This window comes from Gallus gallus, chromosome 5 (genome assembly GCF_016699485.2).
Source record: "Gallus gallus isolate bGalGal1 chromosome 5, bGalGal1.mat.broiler.GRCg7b, whole genome shotgun sequence".
Taxonomy (NCBI): Eukaryota; Metazoa; Chordata; class Aves; order Galliformes; family Phasianidae; genus Gallus; species Gallus gallus.
The window spans coordinates 19,294,525-19,308,440 of record NC_052536.1 but is presented as its reverse complement, the minus strand read 5'-3'; the positions used below and the strand labels follow the sequence as shown (position 1 = coordinate 19,308,440).

At 35.9% G+C, this 13,916-nt stretch overlaps 1 protein-coding gene across 1 annotated transcript in view; it reads left to right on the top strand.

Annotated features, from left to right (window-relative positions):
• Window positions 1–13,916, top strand: part of RAG2 (recombination activating gene 2) — a 565,728-nt gene that overhangs the window by 311,675 nt on the left and 240,137 nt on the right. The window contains exon 4 of the mRNA XM_040700890.2: window positions 2,178–2,285. The gene's annotated coding sequence lies outside the window, so the exon portion shown is untranslated. The remainder of the gene's footprint in view (window positions 1–2,177; window positions 2,286–13,916) is intronic.

Below are 13,916 nucleotides of genomic sequence, written 5' to 3'. Positions count from 1 at the left end.
TAATGTAATTATCTCATTTTGGGACCAAATCTATTGTGACACTATTTGGAATTTAGATGGTGAATATTAATACTATTTTGCAGTTATTCTTTTCACTGCAGTATCTAAAATTTCTGTGAGTTTTGGTTTTCCCTAGAGCTCATATACATGCTGTAGGCTAAAAAAGAACTATGACAAGATATTTTGTTACTCTCTTGAAGGAATGAATATAATCAGATTATTAATACTGTCATTTTAATGTGGGTTTTTTGTTGTTGTTGTTGTTTTTGTGGACTTTTGCACTCTGATTCCCTTTGGTCAGATGCTGTGTTAGTATTCCTGGCCCTGACAATAGAAACCAATGCAATTGCAGTTGCAGTATTCATATCATACAGAGAATTAGATAATCAATATAAAAAACTCTAATAACTCAGAGTCTGCTGTTAGGACAAGAGATGAGGGAAGCAACACTTGGAAAAAATATATGCAGGAAGGAGAGAATGATTCTGGATACTGAAAAGAAAAAAAAATCTCTCTGAGCAGCCTGTTCCAATGCTCCATAACGTTCGAAGTTTCTCCTCATGTTTGTATGGAACTTCCTATGCACCAGTTTGTGCCTATTGCTCCTTTTTCTTTGCCTGGGCAAAAAAATGTTGAAATGGGTATGAATGCAGCCTTTGGGAAAGACTTTCCAAACTACTTCTTCCTCTTGGGATCTCAAAGTACATGGCTATCCAACTGTCTGGACTTGCTCAGTACACTCCAATTGGAACAATTTAATGGGGGCATCAGAGAAGACTGCGTTAGAATGCTTTCACGGGGACATCAAAGTAGTTATGAGGCACAGAGGATGTTACAATAATTAGAGGAAATTTAAGGCAATGAAGTCCAGGAAATTATACAAAATTCTCTATTTGTAGTTAATTATCGGAGTGCAGGCTCCACAGCTGCCTTACAGGAAATGAATTCTTGCTTGAAGAGCTTTACCCAGTTTATTCCAAGTAAGGACAAATGACCAACAGCAGCAAAGAGTTTAGAGCAATGTCCATGATGTAAGCCTTTATCTCATTGCCAGGGCTTTTGCAGTATCTGGGACTGAACAAGTTAAAAGCAGGGATATCTATTTTATTTTGAAATAACAAGTACTTTCATGAATTTAGTTCTGCTTGTGTATTCACAGAAAAAGAGATGTTGGTGAATGTTCACAGGCCCTGTGTTATAAATAACATCCATTACTATTTATAGTTAAAATTCTCATGAATGAGCAGTAGATTAAATGTGTAAAGTCATGTTTTTAAGGCACATTGATCCATGTTTAGCAATAACTTTCACAACTGACAAGAGAGTATAGATGTAATATCTGTTGAGATTGAGATCACAACTTTATAATAATAACCTTAATGGTGAATTTTGCTAACTGAATATGAATCTCCACTTACAAAGGCCCACAATATCCAGAAGGTAATGAATTCTTTTGGCACTGGACAGAGGTTCTCAAGGTTGCTTGAGGTTTTACTGAGATGACTTCAATATGGAGCACTGAAGGGGAGTCATTTTCATACAAATGTTTTGTGCCTGAAAGAGTAATCCCAGGCAAAACAGGCTAGAGAAACTACTACTGCCTGCTCAGACATTATCAATGACATAGGAACCTTCACACCCTCCTGCACTTGTCCTCTTCTAAAAATCTAAACCTGAAACAAATGCACTATCCCTCAGGGATCTCCTAGTAAGGGAGAACTATGTGTGCAGTCATACAGCTGTGCCAGCAGATCTCAGGCTGGGCACACCACAGAGAGCAAGCAGGGGAGCAGATTTCAGGAGCCCATCAGTCAGGAAATTCTGAAATGCAGAGCCATGGGAAAATTAGGGCTCTCAGTGTAAATGTACATCAACCCAGTGGAACTGAGCATAAACATAGCTTGGAAGGATAGCACAGCTGACTACAGCTCCAAACACAAGCCTTCCTAAGGATATGTGAACATCAGCTCTTTACAACTCTTATTGCTGTATTAGTTTAATAAAACTTCAAGTTAGACCTGCTCAGCCTGATTGTATCAGTAGTCACTGTGTTTTTAGTCAAGTGATTTTTAATTATCCTGCAGTATGTTTACTCAAAGATACAGAAACAGAAGAGCAGAAAAAAAAGAATCAAATATTTCAGCTCAACAATTTTTTTTTTTTTTTTTTTTTTTTAGAGACACATCTGCAGGGAATTCGGCTCATGGAATTTAGAAGGGGAAGTAATTGATAGAAGGACATCCAGAATCTTGTCATGTGTTTCCTGTTGCTTTGGCCAGCACCAGGTATGGGTTTTCTTGCGTTTCTTGTGAGAGACAGTTCTACAGGTTTGTAGAATTGCTGCCAGAAGATTTTTAGCCAAGATTCCTTTTAAAATTTCTTAATTTCAATATATTATCTCCATTCACCTATTTTTCACTGTGCTAAATATGCTCCCATGTAAATGTTGTTTGGCTTCTAACATTGCCCATAGTGTTTTCTTTGTGTATGGCTAAAGACCATTGACTATGTGCTATGTTGGGCTCCTTACTCTCCCTTAACTCCTTTAGCCTACCTACCTGCATAGAACAAAATGTACATAAACAGAACACAATATCAGTGCCGCAGTAGCCGCCTTTTACTGCAGATACAGAACAGAATCTAACGCTGAGCTGTGGCATGGTCCACTACATAGTCAGTTTGTTTCCCTCTCTTCCTCTAATTATGCATGTCATGTTTGCAGTCCATAGTGAAATACAAGTATATTATAAAAGCTAGATCAGTCTAAAATAATTTCCCTGTGTAATCACAGGTTTGAGAACACATTGCTATCAGAAACGTTTTAATACAGTAATATTTTTTTGTTTTTGTGCTGTTCTTCAGAAATGCTTTGCAATAATCATTTTCCATTCTGAATTATCCTGCTATGCACACATGTTAATTGACTGGTTCATTTTTTCTTTCACAAGAGAGGTTGGATTTTGCTTTGGGGGACTGATTGCTCTGTTTGCTGCAAAATACTTGTGGAATTTTTCTTTTAAATTTCATATCTAAGATACAAGATACATTTAGATGCATAATGTGAGTTAGTTATTATGATCAAATGAAAATAGAAATCGCGGAGACAAGGTTATGTCTGGTTTATGATGCATCTCTGTTTTAAACACTATTTCAAGGGATGTAAAGTTATTAATGACTCCTGAAATACTTTTAGCATGTTTGCTGCTTGTCTGTAGTTGTGAGGGGGGGGAGGTTCATACAGCAGAGTGGTGCAAAAGCTTTTCTTATTCTGAATTTCTGGCACCAGAGCACCTAGAATGTCTGAGAGAAAGGAAGAAAAATAAATGGGGCTTGAAAGTTAGGTTTAATAAAAATGTTTATGATGTGAATATTTTTGATAGCATGATAAGTGGCATCAAATTAACAAATGAAAATAAAATCCAAATTAATGAATCAAAATAACTGAAAGCAGTAAATTTTAATATCACAATACTATTGAGAGTGATTCTCAGTTTGTACTGTGTTTGATATATATTAAAATCCATTCACTTCAATCTAGTAGAGCTATGTCAGCAAAATGCAGTTGAAGATGCTTCTTGCTAATAGTAAGATAATAATGAAAGCTTTAAATAAACGTGTTTTACCATTTTTAAGGTGAAATTCCCTTGCAAAGTGATGGCACAGAGAAGAAAAGTGACAAATTCTTTAATTACAAAATAGACAGAGTTTGAGTGTAGATCTAATGAGACAAATGAGATTTAGTTAATATGCTCAGAGTAACAATTTCATTCTTCATTAACATGATTTTGTATCTTTTGCTGGCTTTAATGCCTCAGCTGAAAACAGCTTCAGTGCCTGTTGCAGGCTAGTATTTTATCTCAGTGTTCATTCTGCAGGAAGAATGACCCTCACAGTGCTTAATTGACCACAACATTTCTCCAGAATGACCTGGGGTAGTCTCAGAGGTCTCCCATGCAAGCAGAAGCAATAATCATTGCTCACAGATGAAATTGAGTGTATCATTACAGAGTGCAGTGATCCTACTCCTAATGGGCTAAGCGAAAAAGGAAGGAGGATTTTTAATTTGAAGTTTCACTGTATTTGTCAAAAACAAGGCAAAACAAAAATGTAAACTCTTCTGATGTTATTTTCAAGATGGATTTGTATTCTGGAAATCTTTTTGCTCTCACCACTTATTTGGGTTCATAGCCATGCTCTTGCTGCCACAGGTAACACCAAGGTCACACAAAACTACACCATGTAAATCCTAAATTCAGCCTCTATTTGATCCCCTGCCCTGTTAAGACCCCTCTGGCAGCATGTACTCTTCTAATCCTGCAATTACTGCAGCACACACATCTATTTATTGTATTCACCTCACTGCGTATGTTGTTAGCTAGTAGGTCTGAGACACATACAGTGACCTTCACAGACAAGTCGTGCCCCTGATTAGTACAATATTACATCTATTTTCGGTTCAATTTCTCTTCCCTAGCTCCCTCGCTGGAGCCTAACCTCAGCGGGATGCTTGATCTCTCTGCAGCAGGCCGCAACCAGGGACCCCACTGAAATTACAAGAAATCTTACCAAGAAATGAAACATTTTACATGCCAGCTGCACCTTGGCTCTGAAAATGCATCACCCCCTATGAGCACAGTGCAGTGAGATTGGAGATCGGGTAATATGAGTTAGATTTCAGCAAGATAACTTGTGGGGCCATTATTCCCCTTCAAACCAGCCCTCCTGACGATTATCTGCTCCCACTGCCCTCCACTCCCATTTAGCTTGATTCCTTTTGAATACCTAGGTGTCTTGGACACTTTCCATGAATTACTCCTTAGCAAACTGAAGAGATAATTTTGGCTTAGTAGCATATCGTTTTTTGATGGAAATAGAACCTTGCCCATTTTTCTGTACTTCACTCTCTGTTACTAGCACTGAACATAATAGGCAGAAATAGTTTGGTTTGAACCATCTTGTATCTTTTGAAATAAACAGAAGAAGGGGCTCAAATGCCTTTTTTCTTCCATTTCCTTTCTCTTCCCTGAGCAAGAAGAACATTCATTTCACAACAAATCTCTTGAATTAGTGTTCAAGATCGAAGTTACTAGATGCATTTTCTTGCATGAGTCTCTCAAGCCATTTTCTCACTTTGGATACATAAGTCTTTAAGATGACAATGAGCATTTGTTTTTTCTCTCTGTTTTGACTTTTTTTTTTCTTTAACTATAAAAGCTACTGCAATACCTCTCTCAATAGAAAAGTATGTGTACAGTCCATGTGTTTCTGACTTCTTGAAAGGGAACAGAGGTCTTGAAGTAGTTTGGTACTCCTAGCAATATCAGAGTACACAGAAAAGTGGAAAAGAGCAACCCTAAATACTTCTATATTTTGCTATTTTTAAATGAAAATTTATGTACATTATGTAAATTTCTCATCATGGCAAGTATCTTATTCATGCAACAGATAATATTTTTTTTGTTCATAATTTGAGCCCCTCTTTCACACTCCTGCTGTAACAGTTTGTCTTAATTTTTTTTCCAAGGTAATTTCTGCTAATTTTTCTTGGTCACTGAGCAGCAGTTTGATATCTTAGTTGCAAGATGTTGCACTCTTTCCAACAGGGATAACATAGCAGCCATCATATTCTTTTGCTCTTATCGGTTCCATTTTCTTTTTCATCTTACCTCCTAAGTCTTCATTTTTAGAGCTAATAAATTTATCAGCAGAAAATCATTTTACAATAATTTTCTAAGTTTCTATTACAGAATGCACTTCTGCCCAGAAATTGTCCTATTAAAAATTCTTTTTGTATTAATACAAAATTATGATGGACTTCTTTAAAATCTTGAAAAAAAAGTTGGTGTTTTTGCTGAATATTTGTGTATTTAACTTATTTGTATGTATTTTATTTTACTGGATCCATGACTGAATATATTTGTATTTACCTTGAATGTTCCTTAACTGTGCAAATACACTAAAATCCACTCATGTCATGATTAACTATCAGACTCACAGCATCACTTCTTAGTCTTTAACAGCCCTATGTTCACTGAAGTTTAAGTTCAGGCTTTCCTTGAATTTGTACTAATCTCTGTGTAAAACGGAATTGCAGCTGACTTGTGAGTATTACTCTTGGTTCAAAATCTTTTTATTTCCCTTTTTTTTCCCCCAAACATTGTTGCTTCATGTACAAAAGGAAGATTAAGAATGTAACAGCAATTTCTATTAGAAAGGAGTACAAATCATGATTACTGCATCTTATCTTATTACCAAGTTAAAACGTGGAATAGTAATTCTCTGGCAAGAATTATTTAATTATTTTGTCTCAAATGCCCCTCCAAGTCTATTCTTGCTACTGCCTCAATTGAGAAGTCTGGCATCAAGAAAAGAAAGGAGCCAAATCAGTCATTTAAAGAAGTAGGCCAGCTGCTCATAAAAGATGCCATTAATTTACCAGAATCCAAATACACACAGAAGTGCTATATGCCTTCTCAAGTTTACTGTTCAAGCTTATTTGATGGTCCATGCCATATTTCAACTTTTGTCTGTATGACCCAGGTTGTTCCTGAGTGCATACTGTGTCCTTGCATTTTTTTGCTTGTTTTAGTGCAGTTCTCCTTCATGATGAATCATCCATGGAAATTTCTTCTATATTTTTAAAAATACAATACCCTGGTGTAATTATCAGCATTTTTATTTCCTTCAAGACTCCATATTTGTAATTGCATTGAAATTTAGGGCCCAAGGAAACAGCATGATCCTGCATCAGGGAAGTGTCACACTGAGGGTTAGGAAAAGGTTGTTTACCAGAGGATGGTGCACATGGAACAGGCTCCCCAGGGCAGTGGTCATGGCCCCAGGCTGCCAGAGTTCAAGGAGCATCTGGATATTGCTCTCAGACATAGCGTTTGAATTTTGGGTGGTCCTGTGTGAAGACAGGGATTGGACTCAGTGATCCTTGTGAGTCTCTTCTAACTTGGGATATTCTATGATAGACATGTCAAGTAAAAAGTGACTGAAGTGGAAGATGATTTATTTATTTTTTACTCTATGTAAAATAGATTGCTTGTTAAAAAAAAAAAAAAGTGGATCTATGATAAATGGATTAAAAAAAAAAAACAATCTTTTTAAACAAGATAAAAATATTGACACTAGCTCATAGCCAATGAAGAACTTTGTATATAAGATCTTAGAAGATGATTAAAGATAATTGAGTGCTACATGCTCAGCAAGAAAAAGTACAGTTATATTGCATAGGACGGCTATGTAATCAGAAAAAAATATACATAGGATAATTCATATCCTATGAATTATGCCATGAGCTAATACCTATCTAAAAGCAGTTAGAAATGTCCTCCAAGAACAGATTTTTCCATAACTGTTTAAAACTAGTCTTTTGTCATCTTCCTCTTTAAGCATCTGGTACTAGTCACTGTCATAAAAGGGATATTGCAACTGGCAGCCTGTTAGTCTGAGTAAGGTAAGGTAATTGTTATGATGCTGATGCTTTGTTCAAACAGCTAGACAGAATGTTTCTCAACCACAGTGTGCCTTTCTGTAGAAATGGTTATTGTCATGGCAACAGAAGTAGGAGAACAATTTTTCCTGTCTGAGCAGCTGTGTGACAGCTAGTACCCTTTCTTTGCTGTTGTTTTTTTTTATTCAGTGTAGGCACTCAATTCCTTAAAAAGAGAGTTGAGTTTAATATATGACCTTCTAGAGGCTGAGGGAAAGTGTTCTTTGAGAGAAGTTTCACAGACACAGAGAGGAAGGCTTTTTAGGAAGTTACAGGTACGATAATGTGATGTTTGGCACACTTCAGGAAGTTCTAGAGCTGACTGAGACAATAGTTCATCTGCAGGACACAGTGGACAAGGAGAAACTGGATAATAATCCCTTTTTTTTTTTTTAATATTCTGTTTTCATTTTTCTGTATTTAAAAAGTTGATTAATCTACCTTATAGTCTACTAAAACAGTTTGGTTGGTTGGTTGGTTGATTTAGGGAATACATGGGTAGCTCTGGATTCACCGCACAGCTGTGGCTGACTTGAGGTCACATCCACTCCTTCCTCTTCCCCTCTTAGCTGCCAGATCTCAAGCCTGTAACTCTCTCAGAATTGAAATCTGTGATTAGTTTTGTCTTGAACCATAGCTGATACTGCAGTTGCGTCAGTAGCAGCTGTTGCTATTTCAGTAGGTCCAACAGGTTAGATCCTGCAGATATCTCCATTCATGGACACACAACAGAAGTGAATTGAAGGGATGCCTAAGTAGTTCCTTCAAAATGCACTGTAGTTTATCCATTCCTAAAAGGCACTACACGCTCAAACTAACGGATAAGCACAGTAAATGGCCTACATTCAGGCTGTTGTTTACATCACTGGAAATTCCTCTCAGGCAAGCTCTCTCCTGATTTGTCACAATGAAGCGACTTGAGTTCTTTAAAGCTTTTATGTCTGTAACTTGGGTGTCAGTTCCTCTCCAGTGTTTCTTCTTTGCTTAAGTTCTGACAGCCCACAGCCCTCCTTTGGCACATACCTAATGCTTTGAGAAAGGAAAGCCACCAAGCCCAGATGAAAGCAAATGAAAGGTACCTTCTCCTTTCAATTCCTAGCCCAGGTACCACTGTCATAATTCCTTTGATGGCTGGTGCAGGAGGTTTTATTCGACTGCTTGATCTTGTCTGCTAATACTGAACCCAGAAAGAAAAGTAAATCTCCTGTTTCCTTTAACAATGCTGTGCATTCAGAAGGGATTGCACTTAAAAACCATAAAGGTTATATAGACATTTTGTCACAAATAAGAACACTTTTCTCATGCATTCAGTTATGAAGCTTGTTATTTTCCATGCTGTAATGAAATCTTGATCCTACTGAAATAAATGAGACCTTTGCTGTTATCTTGCACAGAGCTAGGATTTCAAATTGGAAAATTAAAATTGCATGAGAATGTTTTAAGACATTAATGATTCAGTTAAAAATAAAACAACACAAAACAAACTAAAAAGACAATGAATGGTATTACCAGATTACTATCAGCAAATTCAAAACTGTAGAACTGTTAATTCAATAAATAAAGAATATTCTTTTAAAAGAGATAAAAATCAGGGATTATAGCAGCTAGATATTTCTCAGCAGCTTAATTAAACAATGATGAAGATAGGCTTTTTTCAGCACTGTTACTTGTGCTGCGCATATTTGAAATACCAAAAATAGCTATTGACTTCCAAATAGATTAATATTTTTCATTATTTTTAACAAAGTAATTAACCTAAAACAGCCTCTAAAATCAACTTACTAATTATTAGTTGGTAATATAATTGTTTAGTGAAATATACTTACCAAAACAGAAACTAGGATTAGATGCAGTGTTTTGACTGTGAGATATTCAGTGGGCTGAGGAAGAGAGCAAAAGGCTATATGTTTTATTTTCTTTTACTGCCTGGGGAAACTCAGGCAGTCAAACGTCTTTAGTCTTTTATTTCTTGTGTTAATTTTAGTTAATTTGCTTTTAACTTTCATATTGTGTGTTCATTTAAGCGTATCCTGCTTATTCCACTCAATCTGAAAATTAACTTGGATCCAGTGATTACAAACTACTTCACTGATGTACAGCCCTCATGCACATCTGTTTGCAGAGTGGATCCACTTCTCCAATACATCTTGGTTTGGGACTGCTGAAATATCATTACTCATATGGACTGTCAATTCTTTTAAATTTATCCTAAGTAAGTCCCTCCTTCTACTTCTCTGGGGACAATTTTTTGAAGGCTTTAAGTGTTACCCCAATCCTTAACAAACACAAATCTTTTTGTAAGGTATAACTAGGAAGGCTTAATTGAAAAGAATTTTGTATAGTTTCTTTATCTGTGTGAAAGTGAGGGGGAAAAAAGGCCAAAGAAAATTTAATCTCCTGGGCGCCAATAAACTATGTAGCATCCAAGTAGCTTAAATGAAACACCTTTTTCATTGCCAAATCAGAAGACTGATCAATTCACTCAATTCCTTTTTCTATATGAGGCAAGAACTATTGAGGTTCTACCATACAGGGGAATTTTGTCCAAAAAGAAACTACAGCATGAAATACCAACTTACACGAGAGCACAGCTCTCTTGCAGTCCATCTCCATAAATAGACTTGAATAAAAAAGCAAATATGGAACAAAGGCAAAGAAAAAAGCACATTGTGGCTACCAGGGTCACTGACTTCTTTCTACCCAATGTCCCAAAATACAAAGCATATAATGTCTTGCTGCCACTATTCAATACAAATGATGCTACTGCTGTTGAATGTTTCATTGCCTGAGTTCTCCTCTCACTGCACTAGTCAAACTCTGGAGAACATTCTTCATACTTTCTTTCTATCGTGGCTTTTCACACTTTTTTTTTCTTCCCACATAAATGTCTTTTTTTTTTTTTTTTTTTTTAATTAAGCCTTAGCTTGATTCACAAAGCTGAGACTCATATAACTCATGTCCTGAGAACTGTGAATGAAAACATTACACAAAAATAGTTAAGGAGATGTATGCATTTTGGAAAATAAAGGTTTTCTGTTCTGTGACCAGAGATATATTTCCCTTGAGCTAGGTGACTTCACTTGATTAGAATAGTGCTCAAGACTTGCTCCTTTACTTGCTTTTCTTGTCTTCAACTAGGAAAGTGAGTTTAAGCTCATGAAGACAGTAAATTATGTATGTATATCATTAAGATACTGATATAAATAAGAGGTAAATCTCATGAAGTCATCACATTTAGGCTTGCTTAAAAATGGTGCGAGTTAACAAGCACATTTACTTGGAAGTGGTCTCAGTGCACTGAAAATGTATGAATAATGTCTAATAAAATAATTTGAGAAAGAGTTAACAAACTAGCTGGTTTTCATGGAATATTTTGTACCTGAATGGGACATGCTGTTATTTCATAAAGCCAATAGCCCTTTAAATGGTCCAGGTTCAGAGACCATTCAGAAAAATTCCAAGCAGAGGGGTGCTGGTAGAAATATTAATTATTCTGATATATTTATATAATTTTTATAATTTAGACATAATTTAAGTAGGGTATACTGTGCAGTTTTCAGAGGTTCATTGGTTGTATGAGGACAATGAGCACTTGGATTTTTTCTGTAACAGAGATGTCCTTCAGGGCTCTGATGACATTTCTGGGCATTGTGGTTTTCCCAAAGGAACCATATCTGTGGTAGGACATACTGATTCACTCACAATGACTCCTCTGTAATATATCTCTCTATCAGAGTACTTGAAAAACACAAGGTAGAATGAGCTACAGCTCTCATTCAGCAAGCAATTTATAGGAAAAGAACCTCTAGCATTCAGGAAATTGTACTATCTTTTCATACTACAAAGGTAGACATGAGAGTAATATCCCAATTTCTTACTATAAACTCATGAATTACTGTTTTTCTTGAAAGTTTAAGATATCACTGTATGTGATAGTAAGACTTTTGCAAACCTGCAGCTTTATTTTTCCCATTTAATGCCTAAGGATTTTAAAGATTTTATGTTTCAAATTGCCTTTTTGTTTTAGTTAAGGTTATTTTAATGTATGATGGCAAAACAGACATATCACTTAAATAATGATCACTACACGGTCATTTAGATTAGGCAGAAATTTAAGAAGGAAATAAACTCAACAATCCAACAAGTTGTCTTCACCATTGAAAAATTCTTTAGAGACTTTGTTTGGGGTTCAAAGTGCCTTTAACTTACAGACAGTCTTCCCTGACTCAAAGAATGTAATCCTTTCCAGGTGAGAAGTATAGCTACTAACTCAGATAGCAAGAAGATAGGAAGTAAACTACAGGCATAGGAACAACAGATTTTTCTGGTGGTGTTTAATTCTACTGGATGTTGTAGCTAGTAGCCACTGCTATTATTACATTAAGGAACCTGCTTCCCTATGGACGTAGAGTCACCCAATTTCATTCTTGATACAGCCAGTTTCAGTGGGAGCAGAACTGGGTCATCCTCCAGTGGGACATGCTCCATGTTCTCTTCTAAGCTGAACATTGATATAGACTTCAGAAAGCAAATATAATGATCAAGAAAGCTGTTTATGTCAGTATAGGCTCAGAACACAAGATCAGAGTGAGAAGAATGAATGAAAAACTGCATTCAGGTAGCATATTTAATGTATTCTCAGGATTCTTTTTTGTCTATTGCTACCTTATTTACACACAGTACGTGTCATTTTTGTATCTTTACAGCATCTCTATAGATTTTTCCATGTAGTTTTTTTGTGGGTATGACAAACTAGATAGGACTATCTAGTTTAATGGTGTCAGGTTTTATATAACAAATGTTGAACTTGTCTTAAATTGTTTTAGGATGCGTTATGATATACCCCATTTACCAACATGTCATGCAATTTCAGCTAATCAAATCTAATTTCTGATATAGTAAGGACTTATTGCCTTTTTTGCGACAAAGCCTCTAAGACTCATTAATATTTGTAATGATTTAAAAACATTGTTATTGAAAATAGAGAACATGTGGTTGTCACTGCTATAGATCCATCACAACGAATGCAATCACAATCAGCTACATTTTCCTGAAATGGAGTAGTAATATCATAAAAGATACAAAGCAGATTTTATCTTTCTTCAGGAGATTTACAAGGCAAAAATGACCTCGTGAAAGCATTGCCTTTTATGCCTGTCATGAATTGCATGAAAAAAAAAAACCAGTGTAAAAAGAACTAATTTAGATTCTTAAACTGAAGTCAATATAATTTTGACATGAGGAGAGGAGGAAAACCCAAGGTAGCTATAAATCTTTTTTGTTATTCTTCAGTCTCCAGTGTAATTTAGAAAAGCCTTGGGGCTCTTTAAGTTATGCCCCACTGTTTATAGTCCTAAGGGGTAAATCCTACATCTGGAAAATACCTCCTCTCTCCAGAATCATACCAGGAGAAGCAACTTGTAGCTCCATGATGACTCACTTTGGGAGAAAAAAATATACTCTACATTATATGTGTGTGTGATTTATAGCACCCTGTTGCATGTTCATTAGGCAGCTAGTTTCATCTGACCTGGCTTCTCTGCTTCTACTGTGGTTATTCATGGTACATGCCTTTATTTTCCAATTACACATTCGTCATCCTATCCAGAGAGGACGGAAACAGTACATAATAATGGTCAGGTAAGGATACAATCTATAGTCATAGGAAAAAAGAAATATGTATGTATGGAGTTATAATCAGAAGTACTGCTGTTTGGATATGACCAGTATTCTGGGTCAGGGTCAACAGTGCTTCTGTCAATGGCAGATGAGTATTTCTGTGAACAGTGGTTCCAAAATTATTCTTATGATTTGCAAGATAGTTAAGGTACATACTGTTACAAGTTCTCTCATGATTCTCATTTTTTTTACAATGGGAATTTTTTTTTTTTTTTTTTTTTTTTTTTTTGGATGGAGAATATTATACAACAAAACAGAACAAAATAGTTTGTATAATTTCAGAAGGGACTAATTCTGTTTAATGTAATTTCATTTTAATTTCATTTCACTTCATTTTTCTAAGCTTAAAATGTCACCTTGTGGTATCCATATGGAGAACGAAAATGAATTGTGTTGTAATTTTCAGGGAACCTCTTAGAGAAACTGCATTTAACTCAAGAGCTGTGAGCTGAGAATCTCTGGGCCATCATAAAACTCTGTGCACCATGCTTATAGGCAGTTTGGAAATCAAACAGAAATGGTATCAGCATCACTGCCAAGAAAATAGTACGAGGTAGGGAGCTTCTGCTGCTAAAAGCTTCGGACAGTTCCTTAGACAACACTGGACAAAATATTTTTTTCTTTCAAAGCTTGGTATCAATTCCTGTTTAGGCAGTTTCATTGTTGAAAGATTTAAAGGTGACCACGGCTGTGCTGTGGGTGCTAACGCAGGCAGATAGTTTAGAGAAAAAAGATACAG